Source organism: Lontra canadensis, unplaced genomic scaffold (genome assembly GCF_010015895.1).
Source record: "Lontra canadensis isolate GAN:19392208 unplaced genomic scaffold, GSC_riverotter_1.0 scaffold3, whole genome shotgun sequence".
Lineage (NCBI taxonomy): Eukaryota > Metazoa > Chordata > Mammalia > Carnivora > Mustelidae > Lontra > Lontra canadensis.
The window spans coordinates 39,123,081-39,140,752 of NW_022630997.1; the positions used below are offsets into that span (position 1 = coordinate 39,123,081).

The 17,672-nt window shown below is 42.1% G+C and overlaps 1 protein-coding gene and 1 long non-coding RNA gene across 36 annotated transcripts in view; one reads left to right on the top strand and one right to left on the bottom strand.

Annotated features, from left to right (window-relative positions):
* KCNMA1 (potassium calcium-activated channel subfamily M alpha 1) overlaps positions 1 to 17,672 on the top strand; it is a 717,583-nt gene that overhangs the window by 399,721 nt on the left and 300,190 nt on the right. The gene's annotated exons all lie outside the window — the stretch shown is intronic.
* Positions 10,004 to 15,883, bottom strand: LOC116856130. The gene is made up of 3 exons (XR_004380476.1): positions 15,600 to 15,883; positions 10,793 to 10,921; positions 10,004 to 10,203 (listed from the first exon to the last, which is right to left on the bottom strand). It is a non-coding gene; the product is annotated as an uncharacterized LOC116856130 (long non-coding RNA).

Below are 17,672 nucleotides of genomic sequence, written 5' to 3' on the forward strand. Positions count from 1 at the left end.
AAGGCAAATGAGTTCCTGGTTTGCTTTTATTTCTTCCCTTGATCCTCCTTGTATTCTTTAAATTTCTTTAGCCAAGATTATTGAGTCCCACGTCCCCGGGACGAGGTTAGATTCTGGTGAAGCAATAAACAAGACACATTCGTTTTCTGCTTTCATGGAGCTTTCGTTCCAGTAGAGATGGACAAAAACTTGGGGGTTTGGAGGAATACAACGAAGGTGAGTGTGTTTGGAGCTTGGTGGGCAAGAGCAAGAATAAGGTGCAGTATAGGGGGCTTCTCCAGAAGCAAAGGAGGTCCAGTTTGCAGGGCAAAGAGAGCAGACAGAGCCTTAGTCTGTGGCATTCCCTTTATCAACAACGTCAGCGGGTAGCAGTTAATGAGCCCTTACGAGATGCCAGCAAACCACGCCTAAGCACCTGTCATATTTTAACTCACTTAAACACCACAACTCCGCTCCAGGAATTTTAAAACACCTCCACAGAGTTGAAAAACAATGAAGTTAATGTCAGGCTGGGAATTCTCAAAACTCTTTTAACTATTCAGTGAGTTAGGACACAATGACATTAAATTTTTTTTTTCCAGTTTCAGTGATGATGTTCTAATTTAATTGCATTAGTACTAATAGATAATTATTTAACTGAGGAAAGGTATTTTATATTTGATGGGATCAATGTTAAGCTTTAAATGTAACTAGTGTTGTCCTTCTTTTTGGTGAAACTGGCTCATTAGCAAATGGGTCCACCGAACGGCTTTATTTTTTTCTGTTCCCACTATGGTATCAAGTTGTTCATAGTTTCATCTGAGCAAGTGTTTTGATGTTTGCAATTTTGTGGCTACTCATAATAAACAAATATTATTTCAACTTTTCTTCTCTACTATTAGTTAGCTCACACAGAGCTATAGATAGTCTCTTTAGAATTGTTTACACAGAGCATGGTGTTTCAGAAGCTTGTGGCAACTTAGAAAATTGTTGCAATTTCACATCCTTTTAGAAAATAATACTGATTTTTTTAATCCACTTAATATTTAGGGAGAATGATGACTGGAAGGAGCTGTCCATCAAAATATATGCTGATTTGAGAGGACAAATGAAAAGAAAGTCAGTGTTAGGTGGTTTAAATGCTTGGTTCAGAGGTAGTCTCAAATTGAACCTTCATCACATGTGCAGCACGGGGTAAAAACCATGATAGGACACATCTTCGCTGATGTAAGATTGCCTTAATCATTATCGTAGGTTTTGAAGGTTAGAATATATTGTACTGAGCATTACTTGAACAATGGGGAATGTTGGTTCATATCCAGTAAGACTAGTCTGTCTGTAGGCAGAACTTTTAGGTTCAAATGCTCATCTAAATTCCTACCCACTGGGTTTTTACAAGGACCCTTTAATTTGTTTCTTTCTATTGTTACTTCAACACTTGATTCTTTGGATTGGTTCCTGGAGAAGTAGATCAGCTAGAGAGAGCCAAGTTTACCTCCTAACATCTGATTGGCAGACATCTTTAGAGCTTTGGTTTATGCTGCTAATATGCTTATGTCAAGTTGGGGCCAAACTTTCTGATCTACAACACAAATATACATCATTTGAAGAAACGAGGAAAGAATGAATTAAGACTCCAGTCATCTGTGTATATTATTTCCATCCTGGCCACCCAGTGATAGGAGAAAGTCCCCATACAAAGGAAAAAAAAATCACATCCATTTGTTTAAGAGAAATGAGTTTTAATTTGGTTTTAGGCATTTATTTTAGTGATGTCTGATGACTCAGAGAAATCAAATGCCCAAGGGGAGATGTTCCTTTTAAGGGTTCAGAATCTCCCACAATCTTCTAGGGGCTTTGGCTTTTTGCGGCTAATAGGTCCAATGACTTCACGGAGTGGTGAATCTTGTTGTCTCCAAGACCATTCCCATTTAGGGCTTAGAATCTTGTTGTAGGTGAGAATCACATCAAGGTGAAATAACCTGTTAACACTTCTGGGGCACGGGAGGAATCCATATATCAGTCCATTGAAGACACTGTACACTTTGAGGATTTTAGTTATATTATAGCTGATATAATTGTCATATGATTTAATCCCTACAAGATCCTGGGGCCATTTAAAGTCATGTCAGAAGATGGGATCTCTCTAGTAGGCTTGGCTCCTCATCTTGATAGTGTTAGATTAATAATTAGTTTTCCCCAGATCCTTCCATTTCTTCCCTCCATCTTTTATTTTCCCCGTCTCCCTAAATATCGGTTGTCTCTTGCCACAGACACAGTGCTAATGGAAACACAGACATAAAGAACAAATCCTGTCCCCTTAACGAGCTCACAGTCCAGCAGGGAAGGGAAGTGGATGAGCAAACAGATCAATGACCACTGCTTGAATGATAAGTGCCACAACAGAAGCACTCATCAAGAAAGGGAAAACCCAGGAAAAGTCTTAGTTAACTCTAGGTGAGGGAACAATCAGGGAGGTCTTCCTGGAGGAGGTAACTACTGAGCTGGGTGTTCAAAAGTGGATAAAGAAGAGTTTTCTAGGGAATAGCAAGGGTGTGAAACACAAGGGTGTTCAGCAGCCCATCTTCCTTAGCTGGTATGCATTCTTACAGATGCCAGTGAATCATTCTGTGAGTTTCTCTCTTCCCCTGGTTAAGAATTTCCTAAGGAAAATTACTGCAGTTAGGATAGGATCCTTCTGCACAGTGGGATTTTCCCAGCTCTTTCGGGAAGAGGTTTGAATAACTCGTTTGTTTCCAGGGCGAGTTGGTTTTCTTGTTTATCCTTTAAACAGCTAGAGAAAGGTGGAGGTTGCAGACTCCTTGCGAACCCAGCCAGTGTTAGATTAACAGCAGTGCCCCATCTTCTGTTTCAGGAAGGACTGAAGTGGTTCTTCCCAGGTTTTTATTTGCAGGGCTTCAGTTCCAGGAGATTTTATTCTTTGCACATTTCTCTAATTTTCTTTTGTTCCCAGTAGAGGAAGCTTCTCAGAAAGATAAAGCAGTGGACCTGCTACTTGTGAAGTCTTTGGCATTCTAAGGATCCATCTTTACTGCCTCATTTTGGTCTTGATTCTATTTTCAGTAGAATTGCCACAAACTAGCAGTATTTTAGTCGGTGGAGTAGATGGCTACCCTTGGGTGATTTGGGCGTGCTGCAGAGACCCCCTTTACTCCAGAATATCTCTTTCTTACTTGCAACTTATCTGAAAATCTGCAATTATAAATTCATTCTTGAAGACTTTTTCGTTGTCTTTTAGAAAAATCTCAGTAATTTTTAATATTGCCTCGTACCTTAACTAAGCAGTTATCAGCCACTGGCTCCTCAGTAAGGCAAGCACTGAGCTCTGGGAAGGGAAAGAGGTGGAAAAACCAAGGTAAAGAGTAGCTTCGTCCGGAACCAGCTTCATGTTATGTGGTCATTATAACATCAGTAGTAGCATTACTCAATGCAGCTTGTCACCTGACATCTGCTTGTCCCCTGACATCCGCTTGTCCCCTGACATCCGCTTACCTGAGGAGAGTGACAGCTTATCACCTGACATCTGCTTACCTGAGGAGAGCTGTGGGTGAATTCTAGGAGCTTCCTTATCACCTTACTGACCTACATTTATTGACAGTTTGTTCTGTCTTGAGAGATTGTCTCTGATAATTTGTAAAGTTAATAAACAACATCTCTGCCTCAATTAGCATTCCTCTGAGAAGGAAGGACGGTAGTGAATATTGATTGGTATTTCCAGTCTACCCTATGCCTCTTTTGTGTCTTTTTGGATTGAACATAGTACTACTCCTGTAACAGGTGCCAAATAAACACTTTTTAAAGAAATCCATTTGTATATCTTTTTGATCCTCTTAATCACCACTAACCTGACCCCCAACTAAAGTAAAACCAAGCAGGCAAAGTAACTCATTATTTTTTTCTTATAAGTTTATTTTGAAATAATTTAAGATTCTCAAAAAGTTACAGAAACAATACAGAGTTTCTGTGTACCCTTCCTCCAACCATACTATTGTATGTCACATTAGCCATAACACATTATTAAAACCAGGAGATCGATGGGACCACAACACAGTACTCAGGTATGGACATTTTTTACGTCCTTGCCCATTTTTAGAGGCAGTTTTTTTTTCTGTACTGTTTGAGGGCACTTATCATTTGGATTTTTCTTTTTCCCTTCCCCGTCAGAAGTCTGATATCTTCCATCGGCACAAAGAAAACTCCCTTGTGAGAAGCTAAATTTTTAAAAAGAAAAATAAACAAATGGAAAAATATACACCAAAATTTTTACAAAGTCACACTGAACGAATTTTTAAAAATGGTATTAATTTCGGAACGACTTAGACTAAGGTTTGAAATCAACTAAAAGCCAACTGTTATTCCGTAAACCACTTGTAAATACAGTATGGGTGGGGTTTGTTTTTTTTTTTTAATCATCTGTTTTCTTTTTTTAGCCTCTCCAAATATCAGCATCCTTGATGCTTGGATGGTTCTGTTGATCAAATTGTAAACTTGCTACCTACTGAAAAGTTACTCTCACTTCGACACGCTCCTCTCAAATCTTACACAGATGCACACAGGCATCCTTATTCTTGGCAGAAGCACAGGCTTTGAAAGAGCAAGGGGAAGCAGATCTACTAACTGAGTTGCTGGGAAAGGCATCAGGGACATGGACAGGCGGTCTTAGCTCTCGCAAATTTCCAGTCAGTTTCTGTCCTATAAGTGTCAGGAGAGTAACTGCAGGGAGGTGAAGAGGTCCTCATGCCGCTCTTTGGAGGTCTGCGTGTCTGTGTTTTTTCACCTACTAGGGCAGCCGTAGGGAGGGAACGGCTTTCGTTGGGTATCCATCTTTTTTCCCAGTCGAGAGAGAAAAGGAGAGGCATTAGGTAGCTGGGAAACACTCACCCTCTTCCCAGACAAGACATACCTACTCTTTCCTCCGTTCTTCAGCGGCAGCAGCCACCTAGGTGGGACCTTTTATTTTAGCTTTAGTTAAGACCTATCACACTCTCCTTTGGAATCGTTCCCTGTGGCAGCGGCTGCCCCACAAAGATGCCTTCCTGCTGAGCTGCCCATTTCCTTGAGTGTCTGCTAATTACGCAGCAGCAGTCACTGTAGACAGTACCAGTCTGGGCTTCCGCCATGATTTCAGCTCATCATGTTTTCTTCTTTTCAAGTCCTAAGTGCAAAGGGCTCTTGTCTCTTCCCCACCCCCACCAGGTCAGCATTTGTCCTCTGCTCCTGGCTTCCACCTAGAATGCACTTAGAACAAACGAGAACCCACCAAAGAAGTATGATCACATGGTCACAGCAATACACAAACAGATCTTTCATGTCCCTGCCTCGTCAGCTGAGGGTACAGAGTTCCCACCACATTTGTCCTTGAAACTTGGGCTTAGTGATCACCACACTTAATAACTTTTAAAGGGAGACACGTTCTCACAAAGGGCCCTCTCCCTCTTGCTGTCTTGACTCTAACCAAAAGAAAGCTGCACCTTTCAAAATTCATGTTCTCAGCAGCTCTCAAGGATCTGAGGAAATCCAAGTCTCTAAAGAAAACTTGTGGAAGCCCAGATGCACATAGGGTTTGATTGGATATTCAGGAGGTAGTGCAGTATGATGCTTGCTGATAACTGCTAACCAAGGTCTTTAGACAGTGAGCGGAGAGGGTGAAGGCAGAGAAGGTGTTAGCTGTAACTCTTGGATGTACCTAGCTGCGTTCACATGTAATTTGTCATTGTTGTCAAGTGGCAAGTACGTACGGGTGCCCTCCCTCCATTAAAGGTACTGGAGTTTGTCCACCGTGTAGAGATTCTAAGTATAATTTAGAGACTGCTCTCCAAAAAGCAGAGAGAACAGCTTCTAAATAGAGGAGGTCCTTTCCAAAGAGGAAGAGACGCATGCTCTGTGACGCAAAGACTCTTACAATGGGGAGTACTGGGGTGAGAGAAGCAGCCAAGTGCTTAGGTGGCTGCTGGAGCCAGACGGTGGGTAATCCCTTTCCCTAGGGGGTCCTGGCAGCATCCAGCCCTGAAGAAGGGGTGTTTTCCAGGATCTTAGGATACTTTGTGGCACAACGACAGTTTTTATCTTATTATCTGCATCGGTGACTTTTTTCCCTTTGGAATTTAATTTGACTAATTATCCTCTTTGCTTCCACCTGCTCCTGCTTCTGACTCCTTCTCCATAACGTTACCGGAGTTAACTTCCTACAAGATAATGGCCTTATTCTCCTGCATTCAAGCTTCTGTCAACTCCCTGTTTCCAATAGGATAAAACTAGACATGCTGCCACTGAGGGGCACAGATACCTCAGTCTCTGTCCGACCCTGTTTCTTGGCGACCCTACAGTCTACTTAGGCTCTGGTCATATGGAGCCCCCTCCCTCCATTCCCAGAATGCACTGTGTGCTCTGGTGCCTCCAGGTTTCTGCCCATGTTTATCCCTCTGCTTCAGTATCCTGCCTTCTGTCCCTGACAGATTGTACTCATCACTCATAACCTAACTCAAAAGTTAAGCAGTGGCCACCTTTTCTGGAGCCCTTTGTTTCTTATCTGTATTTGACTATTAATGATTGTAATAGCTCAAATGACACAGCATTTTCCATGTGCCAGCCACTAACAAAACAATTAACATTTACTAACTCATTAATTCTCTCAACAATCTGCCTAGAGTTACCTACTACCTACGTGAGGAGTCTGAGGTCCAGAGAAATGAAGTAACATCCTTAAGGTCCTGTGGTAGGATTTTGAAGCAAGGCACTGTTGCATATATGCTTCCAGAAATTAAAGTCTGGGTAGACTCCTCTACTAAATGGAAAATGACTGAAGGACAGGAACCATGTTTGGTTGAATTTTATGTCCCCCAAACTAGCATAGTGCCTGTCGCAAAAGAACCTCAGAGGAATTTATTTTTTTTTTATTTTTTTTTATAGGTCCCATTTATTTATTTGACAGAGAGAGAGATCATAAGTAGGCAGAGAGTCAGGCAGAGAGTTGGGGGAGAAGCAGGCTCCCCGCTGAGCAGGACCCGGAGATCACGACCTGAGCCGAAGGCAGCGGCTTAATCCACTGAGCCACCCAGGCGCCCCCTCAGAGGAATTTATTGAATGAATGTACATACAGACTGTTAAAGTTTTGTTCCAAACTATAACCGCTTTGAAAACATGTCATTCAACTTAAGCTTTTCTGTTCTTCATCAGAAGAAATGAGTGGTGACCAAGTAGAAATAGCTGTAACTTGAGGCATGCGGAGGCTAGGACAGGGAGCAGCCCCGTGCTCCTTTCTTACCCTTGTCTTCCACCCGTTGTCTTAGTGGACGGTCAGCTCTCAGAGAACATGTGAGGCTGAGATCACATCCTGCTCCTTCACACGGAGTCTGTGTCCCCCCTCGGGGCTGTGATCACGACTGCAGGGGAGAAGGCTGAGCTCCGGGAGCCCATTTTAAGAGAAGCGCCCTTTCCTCCCATTATTTCTGATCAGAACCAGGAGGAAGAAGAAATTGTGAGTGAGGGCTAGAGCATACCATCGTTTGCATTGTGTTCAGTGTGTCAGAGATCACAAGAGGCAAAGGGGGAGGAGAAAAGAGAGCAGATGTGAAGCAGGCAGTTCACAGGAAGGCAGTTCTCAGAGACCCCATGTGGCCTTGACCTCAGAGGGGCACTAGATGGGCTCCTGCTGAATCAGTACTATTTTTACTCCTTTAGGAAGAACTTTTTTTTTCTCATCAGTCGATTTTGATAAAAACACTTTCGGGGGCGGGGAGGGGGGGTCTCACCTTGACTAAGGTTTTGTGGAATGGTCAAGGTACATGTTGATGAACTTACTTCTGTCCTGCCATGTATGCTGGGATGAAGAAAAGATGGCACCCCTTGGGAGTGGGTTTAAATTCAGGGTCATAAGTCTAGCCTTCCTGGGGCAGTGGTTGCCTAGGGTTACCTATTCTGCCCTGCCCCAAGCTTTTATGATCGCGTTGGGTTGCTTCATCTGCCATGTTACACCCCGGGAGTCACTGTGAGTTCTGTAACCAACGTGTTAAGGATGTTGGCACTTAACTGTCTCTTATTTATCTGACCAGCTCAGCTCTGCTTGTATAACGAACTGTAACCACAGGAAATCATGGTGTGTATCTTTATGTAACTGATGCCTTGCTTCTCCTGAATTTTCAAAACATCTTAAAAATCATGGTTGATGTTAAAGACACTAATGAGGTTATTTGTTGAAGCAACGTACATTATGACAAGAAATGCATTCGAAAAGGATGGCCAGGGAAACCATCTCATCCGCGTGACGACCAGTTCTGTCCTCACCTTCCCTCCTCCGTCTCCCCCCCACCACCGTCCCCTAGGCTGCCTCTTCGCGCGTGTAATGCCAGTGCTCTGTACAGTGTTCTGTTTAGAGTGGTTTGAACATTTTTCTGCCCATGTCTTTCATTGCTGAAGTAACTCACCTCTCTCATATCGACTCTTACCCAGGAGCCGCACCTCAGACTCTTTGATGTAGGTCTTTTCTGCATGGCAGCTAAGGCCAAGCTGTGGTTTCACTGCATGCTGCAACCTCACCCTTCCGGTTGTTGCCTCCAGGTTAACCAGACCCTTTTCCTGCACTGCCCATGCATGCTTGCTAGCTTCCCCGCCACAACGCCCCCCCCTCCCCTCCGAGGCCCGGACCTGAATGTCATGAGCACTGGGCGCATGTGTGGGATTGAAGCAGCAAGCTTTCGAGTACACTAAAGCACTGGGTTTTAGGGTTTTCTTTGGACACCTTCGTGGGCCCCCAATTTGTTGTGATGCCACAAAGGCCACCCTGTCCCTTGAAAACTCAAGACTGAAGCAATGGGAAAGAGAGAAATAAACCTCCTGTTTTTAGATGTATTCTGAGCAAAGGCTAACCATGTGGGATTTAGAAGTCAGGGTCGGTTTTCCAAGTAATTAACCACTTACCTGATGATCAGTCTTGCAAATTCCCAGCTCTGCATGGATGTGCTCTAAATGGCCAGTTATTATGGTGCCTTATAACATCATTCTGAACACTGTTACCTAGTTCGGTTTTGTGTAGAGCTAATGAGATTAATAAGTCTCTAAATATGTGTATTTAAATTAAAAAAAAAATTCTTGGGCTAAATGTCCTGAGAAATACAATCACTGGCTTTTGTCTTAGTTTATTGTGCAAACAGGAGTGTCACTAATTCAACTTTAAAAGATGTCAAATGGTAGTCTAATGAAGGAATACCATACTCATCGAAACATGTTGCCACTGCATTCCGTGTTAACTCATTAGTAATTGTGATCATTTTTTCTCATTGAGATCTATTTTTGCCTTAGGGTTGACTAATGATTCCCTTTAAAACTGCTTTTCTTTTTTTTTTTTTAACATGTTTTTTTTCCTCCTCTTTTTCCCCCCATCTGTTTTATTTTCAAAATAAACTTTTATACAAAATAATTGTTAGGATCTTTTTTTTGAACTGGATTTTTGTTATTTCACATAAATAAATGCTTTACATTTTATACATACCTCGACTGTCATTTGAGAATGATGACAGGTGGGCATGACCAAACTCTGATAATCCTATAGCAGGAATGAGAATTCCTAGAGAATTCTTAGTGGAACCAGCTTGCTAGAGCCTCTTAGATTAAAACTCTGCACTAAGAAGTCATAGTGACACAGAATTGTAAGCTTCATATCTTGTGTTTTATTTTTCCTCATGAATCCTGATTTCCTCCTATCCAGGGGCTCAGTAGATTGAGGTTCTTTCCACAATGTTTTTTCCCTTATTCTGTTAAACATATCCTATTTGCCCTACAGAAATAGACTTTGCTTAGAATTTCATAACATGTTCTTTTGGTAACTGGAACAAAGGCCCTTTGAATGGAAGCATTTCCCTTTTTGAAAGGAGCTTAGATGGAATTACAGTGTAGACCTATGCGGAGCAGGTGATCCTGACCAGCACGAGAACATGCTCTTACTTTGCCAGAGCTTTCCTTCATCTGGGGGTTTGGTGAAGGAAACTGATTCTCCTCTTTGGGGTTCTTCAGTAAAGGGATCACTCCTTTTTCTCAGAAAAACACAGTGCTTCCAGATAAAATGAAAGGCTTCTGAAACCCAACATAGAGGAGGGTTAAATGGATCCATTTATGGAGACAAAGGAGAGAATCATAAGACTTCAGCTTCCTGGGGGCATCCTGGATCTCTCACAGAACTTTTATTTTTACAATGAGGGGAAAATGACTCTAGAGAAAACCAGAGATATGGCAATAGCGTTAAAAAGGAGAACACAGAAGGCAGCAAGGAAAAAGAAACTTTACCCCGATGGGCACACACAACAGCTCTTGATATTACTTTCTGAATGTGGATCCAGAAGTCAGGTAGACCCCATTAATATGATGGAGCTATTATTTCTGAGATACGATCAGGACACTTTTGATCAGTGGTTTCCAGTGCTAACCAGAAGTAAATGGGAAAGAAAACATGAAGGAAAAGAAATGTTCTTGGAGATAAGAAGTTATTTCCATGAGGTAAAGAGGAAATCAGAGGAGTGTGTACTTGAAGATATAATCATATATAATCATAGGGCTTAACAAGCCATTGCCATTATCTGTGTTAATGATGACAACTTGTCTCTAAAGGTAACTTGTCACCTCTGATTTTCTGCAGTAGTGTTAGTACCCACTGCCCAGGTCACTTTATGGCATTCCTAAGGCATGACGCCTGCTTTGGACTCAGCAGACTCTTGACTTCTAATCAGCAACATCTCAGACTCTCCTTTTTGGCTGTGAGGCTGCTGGGCTCCCAACAAAACTCCTAAATAGGAATACTTACAAAACGTCCACGCCTCAGCTGTCAGCCAAAGACAGAGCGAAGACACGGCTATTTTCTTGTGTAATATAAAGGTATAATTGTTTTCTATGCCAGATGTCAGAAGAACGTGTACCAGATCTTTCTCGGTGTCTTCTTAAAAAAAAACAAAAAACAAAAAACTCAACCAAAAAGGAAAAAAAAAAAAAAAACCAACCTCAGGATGTCAGAAACAAAACTATCATAATTATCCTTTAGCATCACATATTCATTCATGCGTAGCTTTTACCAAATGCCAGTGTCCTGGTGGTGAGTATATATGTTATGGGATGGTGTTTTCTATTCTTCAAAGCGAAGCAGAGCAGATAAATGGAACCACTATTTCCTTACATAATTATTGTTTCCCTAATGCTCTCGAGCCTCCCCAAATCGGTACCGGGCAGGCCTCCAACACTGGCGTTCTTTGTCATTGAAGCTCTTCAGAGGAGACCACCGAGGAGATGTGTGCCCGTTCTACTTGGATCCAGATGTGGCTGGAAGATAGCAAGATTGAAACTATAGCAGATCTAGGTCTCTTCGGCTGCTCGCAGGAAATTGGAGTTCCATGAAAGGAACAGGAGAAGGATCTCCCTGCAGCCTCTTAGCCCCATCTGATGAGGCTGTCAGTCTGGGACCCAGAGCAGGCTGGGCTTGGCTGTGTAGTTTTGGCTTTCCCACTCTAAATCCTTGCAGGTAGACTTATAATAAGGAGGCATTGCCAAGGTTAGGCTGTTCAGGTGGGTCAGGGTTACATTAAAGCCAGGGAGGTGGACAGGGGTGGGAGTATAGGGCATCAGCTAAGTAGGAGACTGGTAGGATGACCAGCAAATACCCTGAAGAATCCAAGACAGACATCAGGAGAAGAAGGTTCAGACAGGAGGATTTTGAAGTCTGTGCCCCAGAACAGCTCAAAGAGGTCCCTTGGTGATTTGAAAGACTATTATAATGTGGGAATCCCAACCCATCTGCTCAACTGTAGGGGCCTCTACCATTCACTATGCCATTATGAGACCTTCATAGTTTATTTAGGAAGACTTGAGTCTGAAGTGCCTTGAAACTGTGCCCCTAGGCTGCTTCCTCCTGGTTGTTCTCTCCTTAAGAAATGGTGACACCAGACCAATCCCCCCACCCCTACCCCCAGTGCTTAGGAGCTGACTAGTGGTTATTACTGGCAAGAGATGATTGTCTATGGGCCTCTCGGCACATGTGTGGCAACATTTAATATCCAGTAGTGTTAGGATGGATCCTCTTGTCTTCCTTTTTCAGGTCTACATTTTTGTAGATATGAGAGTAGTTTGGCTCCAGGTGTTAGGGCAACTGCAGACTCCCCTCCCAACCTCCCCCCACTCCTGCCAGGCAATGTGTCTGGGTTCCCTCTTCTTCATTCAGACCTGGAACTTCTTCTTTCTTCTCCCCATTTCTAATCACTTCACCCAAGCAATCCTATTTTGTGGATGGCCCCAGAGTGAGGCTGGGGTTGGATAGAGGTCATACACTTGTGCTGGAAGGCTGTGGGTATGAGCCCGTGTGTGTGCATGTGTCCCCACCCACACATCTCACTGACCCTGCCCCTGAAGAATTCTCAGTCTGTTTGTAGTACTTGTGTGTGTATGTGTGTGTGTTTTTGAATTATCTACTTCATCCCATCCCTCTACTAAATAAACAAGAGTTTATTGAGGAAGAGATGGCTTGAGTCGATGGAGGTAGAGAAATAAGAGTAAGCAGCAGTCGGTCATGGGTTCTCAGACAGTTCAGTGAGAACCAAAGCAGCACTCATTTGGCAAGACTCTGTTTCATGTAGTAGCTTAACTCTGATTTATTACATAAAAGTTGCTGGCAAATATGAACACTAATTCCAGTCTGATAACAACTGTGATTGAAATAATTGTGGTCTGTAGACAAATTGGAGAAAACAAGCATTAGTGGGTAGGTTGTCTTGGACATCATTCCAAAAGTCCAACAGTGAAGAAATACATGATCTTATGGACGTAGAATTGGAAGAGATCTTTAGGAGACAGACTACTGGTTGCTTCCCCTGTCTCTCCTCCAGATTCACGGTAAGCCAACTAGGCAAATGAAACTCTCTCTTCTGCTAAAGACCTGGGGGAAAAAAAAATACACAACCTCTTGTGGCCACTCATTAAAGTGACTCATGGCTTTCTCTGTCAGGAAATCTTGGTTAATTATTTAATATTTATGAGACTATGTGGCTGCCTTCATGGAAATATAATTTCCCTGGTGTTCCTTCTTTAATATTACCCAAATGTAATGCTCTAATATATAGAATGACACCAGATGTTAGCTCCCTGCACAACCTATTGGGCATTTGAATTATATTACAGCACCCGATAAGGAAGCAATAAAGCAGGTACAAATGGAAAATTAAGTGCAAAATAATTGATTCTATCAGTTTTTGTTCATTTGGATGATTGCCTTTTTTGGCATTTTTCTACAAACAGTCCTTATTTATCACTATTGTTATTACCTTAGTTTTAAAAATAACAATCACCTATTCAGCACTTAGTCTTTCCTCATTATCTGATTTCATTCTTGAAACAGGCTTTGAGGTTTGTATTCTTATCTCCAGTTTGCAGATGAGAAAATCAAGGTGTGGAATTCAGATTATTTGCCTACAGTTATACAGCTAATAACAACAGAGCTGGAATTTTAACTCTTCCATCGAATTACAAAACGACCTAACTTATCTGTTCTCGAGGTCAACTTCTCAACTCCATCAGAGAAAACTGGGGTGTCTTGAGGGTCATCCATCTTTAAACAGACAAGTAACTAAGAGTTATGTTCTCCACAAGCAGAGGAACTTATCCTCAGCAGATGGGGTCAGGCTCCACGATGCCACTACCCTTCAGGGGCCCTGGAAGCACTTCTGGGGATTAGTAGTGTCCCGTGGTGCCCACATTTTGGTTTTGACTTAATTTTTTGGGTGCCTAAATGGATAAAATGATAAGGAGTGAAGATGAGAAAAAGACCCTAGGCTCAGATAGCATCTTGAAACCTTGTGAGAAAATTTAGAGGAACTCTGTCAGAAAGTGACAGCGATTTCACCATCTGAGTTTCATGAAAACAGATTATCAGTGTTTCACTGAGAAATCCAGTGTATAAGGAGCTGACGTATTTTGTTCTCTTCATCGGCGATCTATGTAATTTTGTCTCCTTGACGAATGTTTAATTATTAGGGCAATTATTCAGGTAGGTACCCTGAGCCATACAACTGCTCTGAAGTCTACCACTATCATTGTTCCAGGATTCTCCATAACAGTCCGAGCTCAAGAAGGCAGAGCACATGGGATCCCAGAGCAGTAAGGGTTTATATACCACCTTTTCATTTGTTCCAATTCATTTCACCATGACCCTAATGAGGCATATATTTGTGGATATTGGCTCATATCTCATCAACTGAGTGGAGGCATAATTGGAAGCCTGATGTTGTCAGAAAGATTAATAGACCTATTGATACAAACCCATAACTTGAAGATTTCCCAACAAAGCCATTTAACAAACTGGCTTGGGATCAAGTAACAAAAAGTGTTTTCTGTTCACATTAGAACCATTGCAAGGTCTAAAACAAGTGTTTTAAGATTTAGAAAAGGCTCCTTTTGAGGTCATTGTCATTCGTATTGTTTAGTGACTGAACACAAACTCCCCCATCAACAATAATAACATCGTAGAAGATATCTACTCAGATAATATGGGATAAAGTCAAAATAATGGTCTGCAGGAGAAGCTGGCTTCTGTTTGGTAAAAGAGATAGAGCCTACACAAGTTATTGAATATGCTCCACTCAGTGTAAACACTAAAAGCACTAATGTTGGAAAGATAAGCTCTTAAATACATAACTCTGACAAGGTAGTTAAAATGGGGGCACTAATGAAAGCTAAAGCATAGAAAGCTTTCAGCTTGGATCCATTCGAGACCTGGAGTGCTGTCTAGGTTAGAAGACAAACGTTCTACATAAAGATTATTACTTTCTCAGTGGTTAATTACTATCTTGTCATTTGCACTAAATCCATTATTGCTATTAAATTAGAAGGTATTTTTCTGAGATCTAAAATTATGTGAGTAATAATAATATCAATAACTTGGAGTATATTGCAAAGAATTGCCTCCCTTTAAAAATATTTTGCTCTCCTAGTATTCTGATCAGCTAGGGGCTTTTATTTCTATTTTGTAGGCACTTGGCTTATCCAGTATATCCAGATGTTATTAGAAAAACATCCAATCGTTTAGATTTTTTTCCCTCTCAGTTGCAGATAAGTTCCATAGTCTCCACGACTATACGATGTTATCATTTTTCTTTACTTCAGTTGATTAGAATGGGATGCAAAACTTTACAGTCTATTCCATAATTAGAAGTGTTCAAAGCATCCAAACATTGTCCATTACTATATCCATTCTTGCTCTTTTAGAATAAGAGAGGATAAAGAGAAAATTAGGGCATTTTGAGGGTCATCCACCTTTAAGCAGATGGATAACTAGGAGAGGAATTTACTTCAGCAGATGGGGTCATGCTCCACGATGCCACTAGTTCCTCAGGGGCCCCGGAAGCACTCCCGGGGGTTAGTAATGTCCCGTATGACCGTCTTTACAAAGCAGGGTTAGACACAAGTTGGACAGGTCAGCTCCCTCTGAAATTTCCCAGACCACTCGGCAAACACATTAAATTTTCCTGGGGCAGTTTCACCTCCTCTATAAATCAGTCCACCCTCGTTGTTTTTGAAAAAGCTCCATGCCAGTGTCTATACATAGTAGATGCTGTATCTTATGTTTCTTTTACCTCTCCAAGGATGTTGCAGTTCTTCTGGAGAAGAAGTCTCCTTTCTGGTGCGGCAGAAAGTCTGTTCGGTCTCGGCCTGAACCATTCCACTTAGCTACATGATTTTGTGTGGGTTTCTGAGACTCTGCTTCTCAGAAGTCTGCAAAACGGGGATTACAACAAACGGTCTGCTTTATTTTGCCAGGTTGTAAGGACCAAATGCAATAGTACGTGCAAGCTCTATACAATTACCAAGTGGTATTATATTGGATTAGAGGAGAATCAACATTATAAGTTCAGAATTCCTCGCTCCTAATGCTAATAGGGATTCAGAGATGGGGGGAGGTCAGTGAGGGCATGAGTAATTTACTGAGCTCTCTCTGCCTTTCAGTTGGCTTTGAAGGTTGCCTGAGGTTTGAACACAAAGAGGGGGGAGCATTTGAAGAGGCCACAGCAAAAGCATAGAATTTAGAATTAGGAATGTGTGGGTCACATTCATGAGATAAGGAAGGTACCAGCTCATAGTAGCAAAGGACTTGGCGAGGAGCAGATGGTAGAAAATAAAATAGGACATGTAGTGAGGTTGGGTTTCAGAGGTTCATCACAGCCAGGGTTAGAGCTGATGTCTGAGGCAGGAGGGAGCCATGATGGTAGATGAATGACCTCTTTTAATTAAATTAATCTGACAACATTGCAGAGGTGAGACTAGGAGAAGAGTCTGGAATCATTAAACTTACTGTATTGATTCATGTCTGTAGTGCTGTGGACCTGCACTCTGGTGGTCTGTAATCCTGGTGGGAATTGAGAAGGCTCCGTCCAATTTAAAAAGGGACTAGCCACAAGAGCAAGGAGAATTCAAATGTTGGAAATTATTTCACAAAGTGCTATCTTGTTCCTCAGTTAAGTCCCTTCCCTCTCCTGTGGTTATTTATTAAATCATCTCAGATATGTGCTGCTGTTGATGTCCCTAAACTGCTTAACATTTTGTGATCTCTTATAAATGATGGTCTCCGTAACTTCTCCCCATCTATACTTCATTTTTCCTTTTAATGTTAAACTGAAAAATGTGCTCCTCAGGCACTCTGTTAATTAGAATCTCGTTGGTGAGGCTCGCATAGTGGTGTGGTAATTACTTCTCCGTATCATCTTAATCCCCCCCCCCCTTGTTCCCACCTGAAAGTGAAAATACCTGTTTAACCTCTTGATCTCGGCAATTAGTTAAGTGGTATGCAGCTGGTTATCTGGGGGTGGGCTCAAATGTTTAATCATCTCTGTTCAGGTCTGAATGGGAATCTTCTCGAGTAGCAACACCTGTAATTAGTGTGTAGTTGCAAGAAAGTTCTTCTGAAACAGTGGTTCTCAAAGTTTGGTCCCCAGACAAGCAGCAGTATCTGGGAAACTGTTAGAAATATAAATTCCCAGGGCTCCTCCCCAGCCCTACTAAATCAGAAACTCTGGAAGGGACCTGTCGGTGTTTTCATAAGCCTTCCAGGTACATGCTAAAGTTTGAGAACCACTGTCCTAGAGAAATATCTTCACTAGGTTGAGCAGCCAGACCCAGGGAGTCAGGAAAACAGACTTTCAGGTAACACCAGGGGAGTTTAGAGGCTGAGAAGAGAGGGCACTCAATACCCTTTTGGAGATGATGCAGGTATCCAGAGGATACCAACTCCCGGAAGTGAGATTTTTTTTCCTCCTTAGTGCCTGCCCCTTGAAAGAAAACCTGGCTAGCCATTGCTTGCCCTGGGCTTTGGAGAGACAAGGTCTTAAGTCAGTTTCAAGAAGGACTGTTGGCTCTTCCCACTCAAGGGTCTTCACTGGATATTATATTGTTAAATAGATGAAGAAGGAGATACATTTGCCATTCTGGATGAGTCTCCTTTTCCTCTATAGACAACTAAATGATACAGATATGTTTACTGGATGGCCAAGAGGAAATAAGATGACTCTCCTACACTCAACATTTAAACCATACGCAGCTCTTGATCGAGGTTCTTTTGAAGGTGTCCCAGTCATAGAGTCCTGGTGAAAACACTAACCTTGCCTAAGGTTTTAGTATCACCTTTGACCCATGGACTGTGGGAGTCGAAGAAT